Raw genomic sequence first — 13,779 nt, 5'->3', positions numbered from 1 at the left:
AAACAAATCCTCTCATCAGAAAGAATTCTGAAACATAATATGAATCAAAAGAAAATCTGAAGCGATTCTTTTTTCTGTCCATAGCAAACAAGATTTTTGTAAAAGCAGTCTGCTATATCAAGAGACAAACTCAAGAAAACAAGACAATGTTATTACCCTGGCTGACATGTGCTCACAGCATGCAAAACAAGAGCATCCACAAAAACAACTCCAACTTCACATCCAAAGTGATTGCTGGTATTAAAAATAAAGATAAAACAACAGATGATTCTGAAGATGCAGACTGATACAAGCAAGAAAATATAAACAACCTCTCATTTTTGAAAGGAAAGCACTGCACCTTCAGCATCTTGACTGAACAGCACCTATGTAATATCAGTGCTTAACCTTACCATTTCTACTACAGACTTCGAATCATAGAATCGTTAAGGTTAGAAAAGGCCCTTAAGATCATCAAGTCCAACCGCCAACCTATCACTGCCAAGTCCACCACTAAACCATATCCTCAAGCACCACATCTACCCTTCTTTTAAATACCTCCAGGGATGGAGACTCCACCACCTCCCTGGGCAGCCTGTTCCAATGCCTGACAACCCTTTCGGTGAAGAAGTTTTTCCAAATATCCAACCTAAACTTCCCCTGGCGCAGCTTGAGGACATTTCCTCTCGTCCTATCGCTTGTTACTAGGGAGAAAAGTCCAACTCCCACCTCGCTACAACCTCCTTGTTTACCTATTGTGAAACCGACTTGTTTACATATTTGAGCAAAAACCCCCATTCTTTAAAAATAAATAATGGCCTTGTAATTCAGTTTCTCCTAAGAGCTGAGAATATTTCAGAAATGATGTTTAGGGTACTGAAACTGATACATAGAATCGTATAGTCTGGAAAAGACCCTTAAGATAATTGACTCCAGCCATAAACCTAACACTGCCAGTTCACCACTAAACCATGTCCCTAAAGCACTGCATCCAAATGTCTTTAAATACCTCCAGGGATGGTGACTCAACCACTTCCCTGGGCAGCCTGTTCCAACCCCTGACAATCTTTTCAGTGAAGAAACTTTTCCTAACATCCAATCTAAACCTCCCCTGGTGCAACTTGAGGCCATTTCCTCTTGTCCTGTCACTTGTTACTTGGGAGAAGAGACCAACCCCCCCCCTTGCTACAACCTCCTTTCAGGTAGCTGCAGAGAGCAATATGTTCTCCCCTCAGCCTCCTCTTCTCCAGACTAAACAACCCCAGTTCCCTCTCCTCCTAAGACTTGTTCTCTAGACCCTTCACCAGCTTCGTTGCTCTTCCTTGCACATGCTCCAGCAAGTCAGTGTCTTTCTTGTAGCGAGGGGCCCAAAACTGAACACAGTATTTGAGGCCCCACCAGTGCTGAGGACAAGGGCACCATCACTTCCCTACTGGCCACAGTATTCCTGATACAAACCAGGATGCTGTTGGCTTTCTTGGCCACCTGGGCACACTGCTGGTTCATGTTCAGCTGGCTGTCAACCAGCACCCCCAGGTCCTTTCCCACCTGGACAGATTTCCAGCCATTCATCCCCAAGCCTGTAGCATTGCATGGGGTTGTTGTGACCCAAGGGCAGGACCCAGCACTTGGCCTTGCTGAACCTCATACAATTAACCTCAGCCCATCAATCCAGCCTGCCCAGATCCCTCTGTGGAGCCGTCCTACCCTCGAGCAGATCAACACTCCCCCACAACTTGGTGTCATCTACAAACTTACTGAGGGTGCACTCAACCCTCTCATCCAGATCATTGATAAAGATATTAAACAGAACTGGCCCCAACACCAAGCCCTGGGGAACACCACTCGTGACCTGCCTCCAACTGGATTTAACTCCATTCACCACAACTCTTTTCACCTGGCCATCCAGAGAGTTTTTTTTACCCAGCAGAGAGTACACCTGTCCAAGCCATGAGCAGCCAGTTTTTCCAGGAGAATGCTGTGGGAAATGGTGTCAAAAGCTTTACTGAAATCCAAGTAGACAACATCCACTAGACAGGTCACCTTGTCATAGGAGGAGATCAGGTTAGTTAAGAAGGACACACCTTTCCTAAACCCATGCTGACTGGGCCTGATCACTTGGTTATCCTGTACATGCCATGTGATTGCACTCAAGACTACCAGCTCCATCACATTCCCCAGCTCCAAGGTCAGACTGACAGGCCTGTAGTTCCCTAGATCCTCCTTCTTGTATATGGGCATCACACATGCTAACTTCCAGTCAATTGGGACCTCCCCAATTAGCCAACACTGCTGATAATTGATGGAAAGTGGCTTGGTGAGCACTTCTTCCAGTTCCCTCAGTACCCCTGGGTCGATCCCATCCATCCCCATAGACCGGGATGAGCCCAGGTGTAGCACTAACCACTTCCCCTTGGATTATGGTGGTGGTGATGGGTGCATTCTTCTCCCCACCCCTGTCTTCCAGTTCATGGGGCTGGGTACCCAGAGAACAACTGGTCTTACTATTAACGACTGAGTCAAAGGCGGCATTAAGTGCCTCAGCCTTTTCCTCATCCTTTGTCACTGTGTTTCCTCCCACATCCAATAAAGGCTGGAGATTCTCCTTAGCCCTCCTTTTGTTGCCAATTTATTTATAGAAACTTTTTTTATTGTCTTTTACAGCAGTAGCCAGATTAAGCTTTATCTGAGCTTTGGCCCTTCTAATTTTCTCCCTACACCTTTGTAATCCTCCTGACTTGCCTGCCCCTTCTTCCAAAGGCCATAAACTCTCCTTTCTGCCCACCCCACCCCCCAGTTCCAGACCAAGTGCTCTGTTCAGCCAGGCCAGTCATCTTCCCCAACAGATTGTCTTTCACCATATAGGGACAGCCTGCTCTTGCTCCTTTAAGACGTCCTCTTTGAAGAATGTCCAGCCTTCCTGGACTACTTTGCCCTTCAGGACTGCCTCCCAGGAGACTCAATCAATCAGACTCCTAAACAGGGCAAAGTCTGCCCTCCGGAAGTCTGAGCTGGCAGCTCTGTTGACCACCCCCTCCTTATTTCTCTGAGAACTGAAAAGTCTATCATTTCAGGATCACTATGCCCAAGACAGCCTCCAACCATCACATTGCCCACATGTCTTTCCCTGTTTGCAAACAACAGGTCTAGCAGGGTGCCTTCCCTAGTTGGCTCCCTCACCAGCTGTGTCAGGAAGTTATCTTCTGCACACTCCAGGAACCTCCTAGACTCTTTCCTCTCTGCTGTATTGTACTTGAACATACATCCAGTAGACTGGAGTCTCCCATGAGGACAAGAGCTAGCAATCATTCATCTGCCTCTTCATCCTGGTTGGGTAGTCAGTGACAGGTTCCCACCATATCTGTCTTCTTGGCCTTCCCCCTGATTCTTACCCATAAACACTCAACCCTATTGTCACCATCATTACGCTGTAAACAATCCAAACACTCCCTAACACACAGAGCTACCCCACCACCTCTCCTGCTTGCCTATCCCTTCTGAAGAGTTTATAGACATCCATCGCATCACTCCAGCTGTGCAGGTCATCCCACCATGTATGTTTCTGTGATGGCAACTATATCATAGTTTTCTTGCTGTGCAATGGCTTCTAACTGCTCTGTTCCTGGCCCATGCTGCATGCATTTGTGTAGAGGCACTGCAGCTGGTCTGTTGTCCATGTCACCTTCTTAGAGGAACACTCCTTAATTCCTTTGGGATGTTTCACCAGTGTTCCCCTCTTGGCTTCTATTACCACAGTAGCCCCTGGCTCATCCCCGTACAACTTCAACTGTGTTCCAGTGAAACCAGCGCATATCGAAGACACAGGCTGAATGCCCTGGCTAGCACCCCATCCCTCTAACCTTGGTGTGCTGTCCCTCAGCTTGTCTCTAGCAAGCCTGATATTAACACCCTCCCCCTTCAAATCAAGTTTAAAGCTCTGTCAGAGCCCTGCAAGCTCATGAGCAAAGACCCTCTTTCCCCTTTGAGAAAGATGAATCCCATCAGATACCAGCATGCTGTGTAAGCCATCCCATTACAGAAAAAAGGAAAAACAAATTGTGGCAATGACACCAGCAACAGAGACACACATTAATAGACTGAGTGCATATGTTCCTTCCAGTGTTGCTGCCCACAACTGGAATGAGAGAGGAACAAATAACCTGTGCTCCAGAGTCCCTTGCTCGCCATTCGAAGGCCCCGAGGTCTCTTTTTATTGCCCTTGGACTACGTATTGCAGCTTCATCACCTCCCACATGGAAGAGCAGTAATGGATAATAGTCCAAGGGCCATACTGGGCTAGGAAGTTTCCTAGCAGTGTCCTTAACCTGGGCCCCAGGGAGGCAGCAGACTTCCCTAAGAGGAGGGTCTGTCCAGCATGTTGGACCTTCTGTTCCCCTCATAAGGGAGGGGAACTACAACTATAACCCAACTTCTCTTCCTCGTGGAGGCAGTTTTGATACAGGGGGTAGGCCTTTCCGATCCTGGCAACACCACTGGCATAGACGGATGTTATCCACATCTTTCTTTGGCTGGTCTTCCACCTGCAGAGCCTCACACCTGTTATACAGAGGCACCTGGGAAGATGAGGTGGGCAAGGAGGGTGTTCTTCTGCTGCCCCGAGGGTGAACTTGCCTCCATTCACTCTTTTCCTTTTAGCTACTGCCATCAGCCTGGTGGGGGAGGCATACAGGAGGCTGGTGGCTGCTCCTGTTTGTGCCTGGCACCACCAGTCTATCTCTTTCTCAGCCTCCCTGATGCTCCTTAACCTTTCTACTCCCTTGCATAGCTCTGCCACCGTGCTGAGCAAATCATCAACCTGGTCACCCCTCACACAGCTGTTCTCACAGCTGCCATCCATTACCAGTGAAAGGCTCTGGCACTCCCTGCAGCCTGGGACCTGCACAGCTGCATGTTTTTGTGGGAGCTCTGTCTAGGTTGCCAAGTCCATTCTGGTGAGCACAGAGGGCATAGCTTTCCACCAGGTGTATTCTATAACCATCTTCCTACTGAAAGGATGATGACTACTGAATGAACTCACCTCTTGGGCTAGTAGAGTGACTACGCCCTTCCTGTGCAAACTGCCCCACCATGCTCCTGGTCACTTGCACTCCCTAAGCTGCTTTGTTGCAGGCATGGGAGGGGCCACCCTTGTTTTGGCAAGGCCCTCACCTCATCAGCATCTCCCACAAGAGCTGCTGGCTCCTGGTGGGGGTCTCTGCTGCCCTGGTGCTTCCCTGCCTCAGGAAAAACCCTGTGTGCCAAGATCTGGTAATCCACTGCAGATCCAGCTGGCTCCGGAGCAGCTCCCCTCAGCAACAGGGGACAGGATCTCATCTTTCACATTTTGTTGAAAAAAAGTGGGAAAAGCCACACTTTCCTCTGTTGTTAACATGGTGTGGCATTTTCAGCTCTGGGGACAAAGTAACTGAATGATTTCTCATTCCCCATTCTCCAGGAGAAAGTCACACCCTGGTAAAGGTATCCATACAAACAGAAATGTGTCAGCTTTGCAAAAGCCAAACAAAAACCACAAAGAAAGGAGAAAAAAAAAGTTTAGACCTGCCACTTCTAGGTATAAAACATACAGATATCTTTGCTGCTTTTCAGAAAGAATAACTATGCATATCAAATACTGCTGTAGTTTATAATGTTGATTTACATATACTTGCAGCTTAGTTTGCATTTCTACTTTATAAATGTCACTTAGAAATCAATATTTACCAATTTATTGTACAGCTACCACACTGAAGAAATGTTCCAAAGAAATAATAAAACTCACAGCTACTACAGTTTTATTTGCAAAGTATTAACTCTTACGTAGTAGTGAATAAACAATCAAGTTTTTGGATGTTTTCCTACAAAATAAGATTTAAATTTGTAATTTTAGACATTTCTTCCTAAAATGTAGCGACGATCTTAAAAAGGATTACTTTTGCAAATGCCTTGTTATTGAAACTTTGTAATAAGCAGTTTGCTGGTAGAACATATATGTACACTGGGAAGAAGACAGTTGATTTGCAAGAGTGTGAAGTTCTGGAGAAAACAGTGTTCCTTACCTAGTGATAGAAAAGGCTAAGTATATATTCTAACATTTTGGGAGAAAAGAAATATCCATTGCAGCAATAGAATTAAGTAAAACTTCTTTCTCAACTGTAGGAAGATGTACAACAAAGAAAGCCCATTATTAATAAGGAGCTGTTTCAGGTGGCAAATTAAGAAAACCACCTACCAAAACCACCACCTACTGTTGCCAGTTGTTTGCCAACAGAGATGCTTCTTGGATTAGAACAAATGCAACTACTATTCATGCATGTAATTCTTATGCTATTCCTGAAAGCAAGATTTTTCCTTTAGCATTTTTAAGTACCAGTAAGTATGATTTTAAAACTAATAGGTTCTCCAGCTCCATAAAACCCCAAGCCAACATATAAAACCCCAAAATACCACACACAAAAAACCCAAGTAAAAACCCCACACGCCAGATTACAACTTCTAAAGGGTAAGGGGAAAGAACAATACCTGAAACACCCAAATACATCAGAATGTTGTTTCTTTTTAAAAATGTTGCCCCTCCTGTAAAACAATACACCTTTTTGAAAGAGGTGGTACTGAAATTTGTGTATTTTCTTGGTCAATACTGTAACCTTAAGTGTATGCAGATGGGGAAGCTCTGCATTTGGATATCCTCATTGATGGTTTCAGAGTAGTTGTATGTGATAAGTGACAAGAAAGAGAAGCAACATTGATGGACCTAATTTTAAACTATTTAGTTTTCCCTACAGAACAGATTTCTCTATTAACCCTAAAGAGAGCGCCATGTTTAGAAGACACAAAAGAATAACATCTTACATTTTCTCAATGTGTCCCCATCATTCCACTTTGACCTTCAATCCTCATTTATATTTACTTTTACTTTGATTGTCACTGCAAAGGTACGTGGCTACACGTGAACTGATTTCTAGTAAGAGCCACAAACCACCAAAATGCCATTTTCCTACTTTTCTCAGAAAACCTGGTCATATTCTCAAATTCATAGAAACCTTAAGTTTCATCATCTTCTATTGTCAAGACTGACTGTTAGGTTTCGTAGCCGTGGCCTACTTGCCTTTCTTCAAGCAAGTTAAATTCTACTCATTTTTAGCCCCTTGCTCTCTGACATGAGACTAACTGTAACAGAAGGTCACTATATTTTAGAAGATGTAACACAGAAATGCATTTTATTTGAAGTTCTATTCAGCATTATCTATAGCAGAGTATAGCTGGCTCTGTGCTGTGATGGGCTGTAAGGCAGATCTGATGGATAGCTGTAATGGTCAGGAAAGGCGCATGAATTGCAATAAAGATGCAGTTAGACATCCACTGCTGAGACATTGGATTTACTGAGAGAATAATAATATACGTATGCAGCATTTGTTCCAAGTCCATCAGTTTGGTTCTTCACATCCTGCATTTTAGAAGTGATGCCAAATACCCTGGTTGCCAGAAGACTACTTGGAAACACAGACATTGCTTCTTGTAAACCATTGCTAGTCTTCAAAATAATGATCAGGTCCTTTCTGCCTAGAACAAAAATCTAGTTAGCACATCACTAGGTCTGAGTGAAGTCCAGAGTCATAAATGTTTTTATATTTAAATTTATTAGCGGTGCCTACAACACAGAATAAACCAGTCTAGGTAGGTGTATGATTCATGTATTAAGCAGAAAAGACAACAGTTTTTATATGCAACAGTAACTGACAAATCCATAAATCTTGAAATATTAGATAAGATAAACCTACGTATGTCAACTCATCTGTTTTTTACTGATGAGAACGTTAAAAACCAAGAAGCATCAGCAAAATTATCAGACAAGCTACTAGAAATATACTTTCGCCATTAACTGCAACGATGTCGCATCAGCATCAAAGGTTTTTATAAGTGTTCTTTTAATACTAGTTCATTACCAAAAATTCTGTAGAGTGCATTTGGAGAGGTGCTGACACAAAGTTTGACCATAGCTTCAAACTACACTTGCTTTTTGATTTATGCGGGTTGCAAGGTTCTTGCATACCTCTTAATAAGCGAAGTACAGACACTGATTTCAATATATATACTCTGTAAAATTAATTTGGTTAATAGCTTAACTACCCTGTAGAATCAATGTTCTGAAAACAAGATCCTTGATTATCCAAAGAAATGAGAAATTATAATTAAAGGGACTTTCATATTTTCTGAAGAATGCAATCTTACAAAAAGTTTATTTAAATAAAAAATAAAGCAAGGTTTACTGTAGAAAGGAAAAATGCTATATACAAAAGATTATCACCCAATTTTAACAGTGTTTACATGAGCACTAATATTCATTAGGTAAAACTTTTCGAATTATGGTATATATGCTAAATGAAACTGAAATGACTTCTTATGGAAATATTTCAAACACTGCTGAGCAAAATGATTTTATTTTTCAAAGCCTCGCAATTTCAGTGGAAAATTTTGTCAAACTTGTATTGATTTAAAAAATGATGGTACATGCACACACGAATTCCAGTGGTCAGCTTCCACCTGAAGACTCTGTCACTTGCACACTTTAAATGAATGTAGCCACTATGTGGACAGTAGGTGTTATTAAGGTAGTTTGAACGGCAGAATAGTGTCCAAAGAACACACTGACTTTCATTACAGCTTGGAATACTGGGAAATCCACACAGGCCTGGAAATAAATCAATCCTAAAATCACTATTCGAAAAAGTTTAGTAGGTTTAAGACAGACAGGCAGTTGAGCCAGTTTCAGTCAAGTACGGGTTCTTCTCCAAGATCTAACTCAACATAGAAAAGATAACAACATAGTTTATGTCAATCAACATTACTTTATGCTATCCTTTTTGTTATCAAATCATACAGCAACTGATAAAGGTAAATGTGTTACTGTAGAGCTTTAGTATGACATTATATTCTGATTAAGGAATTTTAAAAAGAAAATAATCAGTGGGAAATTGAAAAGAGTGCAACTACTAGGTCTTTCAAAATAATTTCTACAATTAAGATATTATTTGCTATTTTTAGTTTGTTTCCATCAGGACCAGTTTTTGCCCTAGTGGTATTTTCATCTGGGATAACCTTTAAAACAACTCATGACTTTTTACTACAATTTTGCAGTAACAAGATTGATTTGAATGGCAAATGAAGACCAAGACCAGATAACTCGGTTCTATGTATGTTGTAAAATGGCTTGTTTAAATGAAATATATGTTTATATTAACATATGCAAAGTCTCAAAAGAAAAACCTCCCATGAAATTTGATAATTTTGCCTACGAGATGAAGGGCAGAAAACTAAATCAGTCTACCTGAAATTAGTATAACAAACTGATTTTTTGCTTCAGCTTTGATCACAATATTTCCATGGAAGTGTTCTCAGTAGTCCTGACTATCCTCAATATCCCTGGCTATGTATGCATGCTCAACATCATGCCCAAACTGATAAGAGCACATTATTTGACTAGCTTTCCACTGTTTTCATCATATTTTTTCCTCACCTCCATCCTTCCCTCCTTATTTGTGTTTTCTCAGATAACCAAATTGCTTAGCAGAATTTTTAACATTTAATGTTTGAGGTAACATTCGTTCACTTTGCTCAGAAACACACCAAGTTGTACTTGAGGTACAGCTCCCTGTAAATTAAGTTGCTAGAGTTAAGCAGCATCACGCTACCACTTCCCCAGCTTTCCTTGTTCAGTGACATGACTAATGCAGCCTCCTCATCAATGGTGGTAAGTGACCATTTACAGAACTGGAGGCTTAATTGTTCAATGTTTGACGCTGTCTTCCCGAAAGCATTCTGAGACATCCCGATCAGGTTTCTTAGCCTTCTTCGTACATACTTGTATATCTAGGTATGTACCATACTCCCTCATCTGCACCTGATGTAGTGGAACAGCAGGCACCTGCACATCCTGTGGCACATCTAACCAAATAGACCCAGGCCTCCAATCTTCTCCAGAGGGCAGATTTGTGATTTTTCCTAGCTTTACGGACTGCCAGACTAGGGTGGTGAATTCAAGCAGCTTGCCCGTTTCACAGCCAGGACTGGAATCCAGCAATATATGGTAATGTTCTCTCTCTTGTTCTTACACCACACAGTCTCATCATAAGTACGTAACATGCCAACTCTGAAGAGCTTTAAAAGACAGACTTCCAGTGACTATGACTCTTCTGCCTATACTACTAACCTTCTCTCAGTTAATCGCACAGAACCTCTTCCCAATTCTTTCTTGAATGCAGGGACTTACTACTGGCTTCCACAGTGACAATGTTTTGATCTTTGTTATGGTTTCTAGCTACTACATAATTGTAGGAGTATTTGCATCAGACATACATGCTGTACTGATATGCTTATTCTTTCCTCCTAGTAAGTCTGAAGATATAACTAATACACAAGCTACTCCCAAGGATATCTCCTCCAGCCCTAAACACACACATGCCGTAACTCCTTAGTCAGAAAAGATCACACCGAACAAGGGAAAAGCCTAGCTTACCATTACTCTATATGGTAAGTTAGATATTAAATCAAAATAATTTGCTTCTGCAATATAATCCTGCTGCATTCTGGTACCATTATAAAGGCAAACTGGAAAGCAGAAGTCCGTTGTGTTCCCTAGGTAGACTCTTTTTTAAATTTAAAGAAAGTATGTAGTTCAAATTTTTTTTATTTTTAAACCATGCACTTGCCCTAAACACTTAAAAATGCAGACCTTTTCACACAGAAAGCAGTCAAATAATAACCAGTCTTTTGGTTGTACTTTTCAAAATGAATAAGTGGCTGCCGTCAAAAGAGATTATTTTAAGACCTTGGAAAGCAAGGTCATTTATTTCAAGAGTCCAGTATTCAAATGCCTGAATCAATAAGTTGGGAGGGGATAAGGGGGTGAAGAAACAACCATACATATCTAGGACTCACAGCAGAAATACTTTTCAGGAGGGAAAAGAACCTAACAATTGAAACTAGAAAAGCACTCCCACTCAGCATAAGCATTTTCTGCTTAACCTTAATAGAATACTACAGATTGACCTTAATAAAGTACTACAGATGCTTTCCTAAAGATGTGTGTTTTCTTGCATTTAAACATCATATATTTAAGAGCAGCACACCAGCACTTATTCATGGAAGAAATGCTGAACAATAGACTCAGCAGCTAAGGTTATGAGAATGAATTTCTTAGTATATATGTTAATAGATTTCTGCAAACTTATTATTTAATAAACTCTTAAATTTCAGAATAATTTGTGTTAAGTCTGAAAATGATGTACAAATGTCTTGGTAGAAATACATAGAAAGAAAAGAACCACAATAAGCAACTGTCATCCTGCTACGTAAGTAGGTCACACCTTTATTTTCTTCCTGAAGTTATTACATTGGCATTCAGAAAAAAGGGAGTTTAGAAAAGGAAAATGTGCAGAGGGCATTATGTTTTTCCCTTGCACAAATCCTCAGAATTATGAAAAAACATTAGCAATTTGGACTTTGCCAGAAAAATATTTTATACACACAACCACTTGTGTATGTATGTAAAAAAACCTGGCATCAAATAATGAATTTGCTGATGAATCAGACAATGACATTTTCAAGATTATAGTCATGAATCAAAAGTTATGAACCTTGAATTATGCTTTCAAATATTGCTATCCTTAACCAATCTTGGTTTTCTTTCCATGATATTTCAGAACTTAATATCTAATAATTCTTATCAAGAAATAATACTACGTCATTAAATTTGTCCTTTTGAGACTTTCAGATGAGAGGGCACGAGTTGTTTCCGTATTAATTTTCAAAGCAGTAAGTACCTCCTCACTATCTCTGGCCAAAGACTCTCCTTCCTCTCTCCCTTCCATTATTAGACACATTACTAAGCACTAATCATATGTGTGATTCAAGCATGGCATTTATTACTGTTTTTAAAAAATGAACCCAGAAAGCTGCACAATACTGTCTATTATACACACCTACAACAGAGTCAACAGAAAACGGCTACTATGAAATCAAAGTATTTTTACAAAAAAGGTGGAATTTCTTTGTAAATAATTTGTAGAGTAAAAAATGTGAAATATACATAACTCAAAGTGGAACTTTCTACCAGCTTTGTATTTGGCATGCTGTTGGTAGTTTGTCATCATAGCTAGTCCTTTGGCTCCAGGAGTTCAAGGCTTATTCATAAAAATGATACTGTCACACCCTTTAACTTGCTTTAAAACACTTAATACTGGTTTAGTTACTCCTCTGACATACAAAATTCTTTTGCTGAGTTGAAACAAGAATCAAAACCAAGTTTCTGAATAAAATACTTTTAGAGTCAGTTTCAAAGTTGCAGGGAGACTTTTAGATGGTTAAAATAATAGTAAGATATTCTTCTCTTCCTGAAATACTAACTTGCCCAAAGAAGAATAAAAGTTGTCACAGAAACACTGGGAAGCTATTTGCAGCAAGCACTAATAAAATACAACTTGAAAAGAGGACCACTCATAAAAAGAAGGGTAGTGACAAGGAGTTAAAATTACTCTTCTTTGTCGTTTACTACCGAGAGTCCTAAGACTGTTATGATTTTATTTTGTAGGTTAGCCGACTCTACAGGACAGAAATAAAGAAATAGCATCCTTTTACTTCAAGGTATAGGGATAGTTCTGTTTGATTCCCTGATGAGTTTGTAAGTAGGAAAAAAAATCCTAAACCATCATGCTAGTTTAAAAAAGATGCAGAACTGCAAAATTCTCCACCTTTACAGCTTCTCTATAACAGAAACATGCAGAAATCTACTACCTCTGTAGAAGAGCAAGTGAAAGAAAATGGGCTTCTAAAATGATGAAAAAGGAGAGCAGGGCCGGCACCATTTCAGCCACTTTACAGCAAAAGCCAATTCATAAAAACAGCAATTTGTTTGATCCTGTGGATAGAACAACAATATTTTATGCACATTAAAAGGGTGCCAATAGCAATGCCTTGGCCAGTTACCAGGTTCTGTCCCTTCTAGACACATTAATGACCTTGTAAACTGCCCCCTCTGATAGATAATAGCATAGGAGAAGTTAATGTCTTGCAGACATCCCTTTGCTGCATTTAGGAAGCAAGGTAGCAGCCTACTATGGCAGTTACTAGATCACAGAAGCAGCCCACCTCCGATTTTGTCCTCTTACAGGAAATGCCAGCGAAAGTTAGAGCAAAACACAGAGATTTTCAACCTTTTTCCCACTGGCCTTGTCAGCACATGCTCTCTTAGCTGAGCTGCTTTATCAGATCTGACCTTTGCTTTCCCTTTATTAAAGGAACTACAGCACCCCCTGGGCTCCCAGCTACTGACAATCCCTCTATAAAGCTACTGGGACAAAACATTTTCCAGTGAAGATTTACATAGTAATTGTCTTAGTATGTCAAAGTATTCAATTTATAGCAACAAGCTTCAGTCACACTGTGTTTCTGTTCCAGTCTAGCCTTGTCAATCGAGCCTAATAAAGTTGTGATAACTAGTAATTTCTGCTGCCATTTGACAAGGCTGTAAAATTAGCTTGGGTGTGAGCTGATGAAGGGGAAAGTAATCTTTGTTTTCATAGTGGCTCACAGCTGGGAAGCAAGCAGGCATTACTGGGTATGGGCCTCAATAAATGTGACAACACTTTTCCTTACTGAGCAAATAAACCTTCTCCAAAACTTTATTGCCATTTTCATTTAAAAAAAGAATTATTAAATTGTACAGTAGAAACAGTGTGTGTTATTGCTATTAAATGCACTAATAAACAACACATCTCGGAAACTAAACAGCCAGAGCTCCGTGTT

At 40.7% G+C, this 13,779-nt stretch overlaps 1 protein-coding gene across 2 annotated transcripts in view; it reads right to left on the bottom strand.

Annotated features, from left to right (window-relative positions):
* GALNTL6 (polypeptide N-acetylgalactosaminyltransferase like 6) overlaps positions 1-13,779 on the bottom strand; it is a 500,857-nt gene that overhangs the window by 271,557 nt on the left and 215,521 nt on the right. The window lies entirely within an intron of this gene.

The sequence above is a fragment of the Phalacrocorax aristotelis genome, chromosome 4 (assembly GCF_949628215.1).
Source record: "Phalacrocorax aristotelis chromosome 4, bGulAri2.1, whole genome shotgun sequence".
In the NCBI taxonomy this organism is placed as follows: Eukaryota; Metazoa; Chordata; class Aves; order Suliformes; family Phalacrocoracidae; genus Phalacrocorax; species Phalacrocorax aristotelis.
Note: the sequence above shows the minus strand (reverse complement) of the source record. Positions and strands in the feature narration are given on the sequence as shown.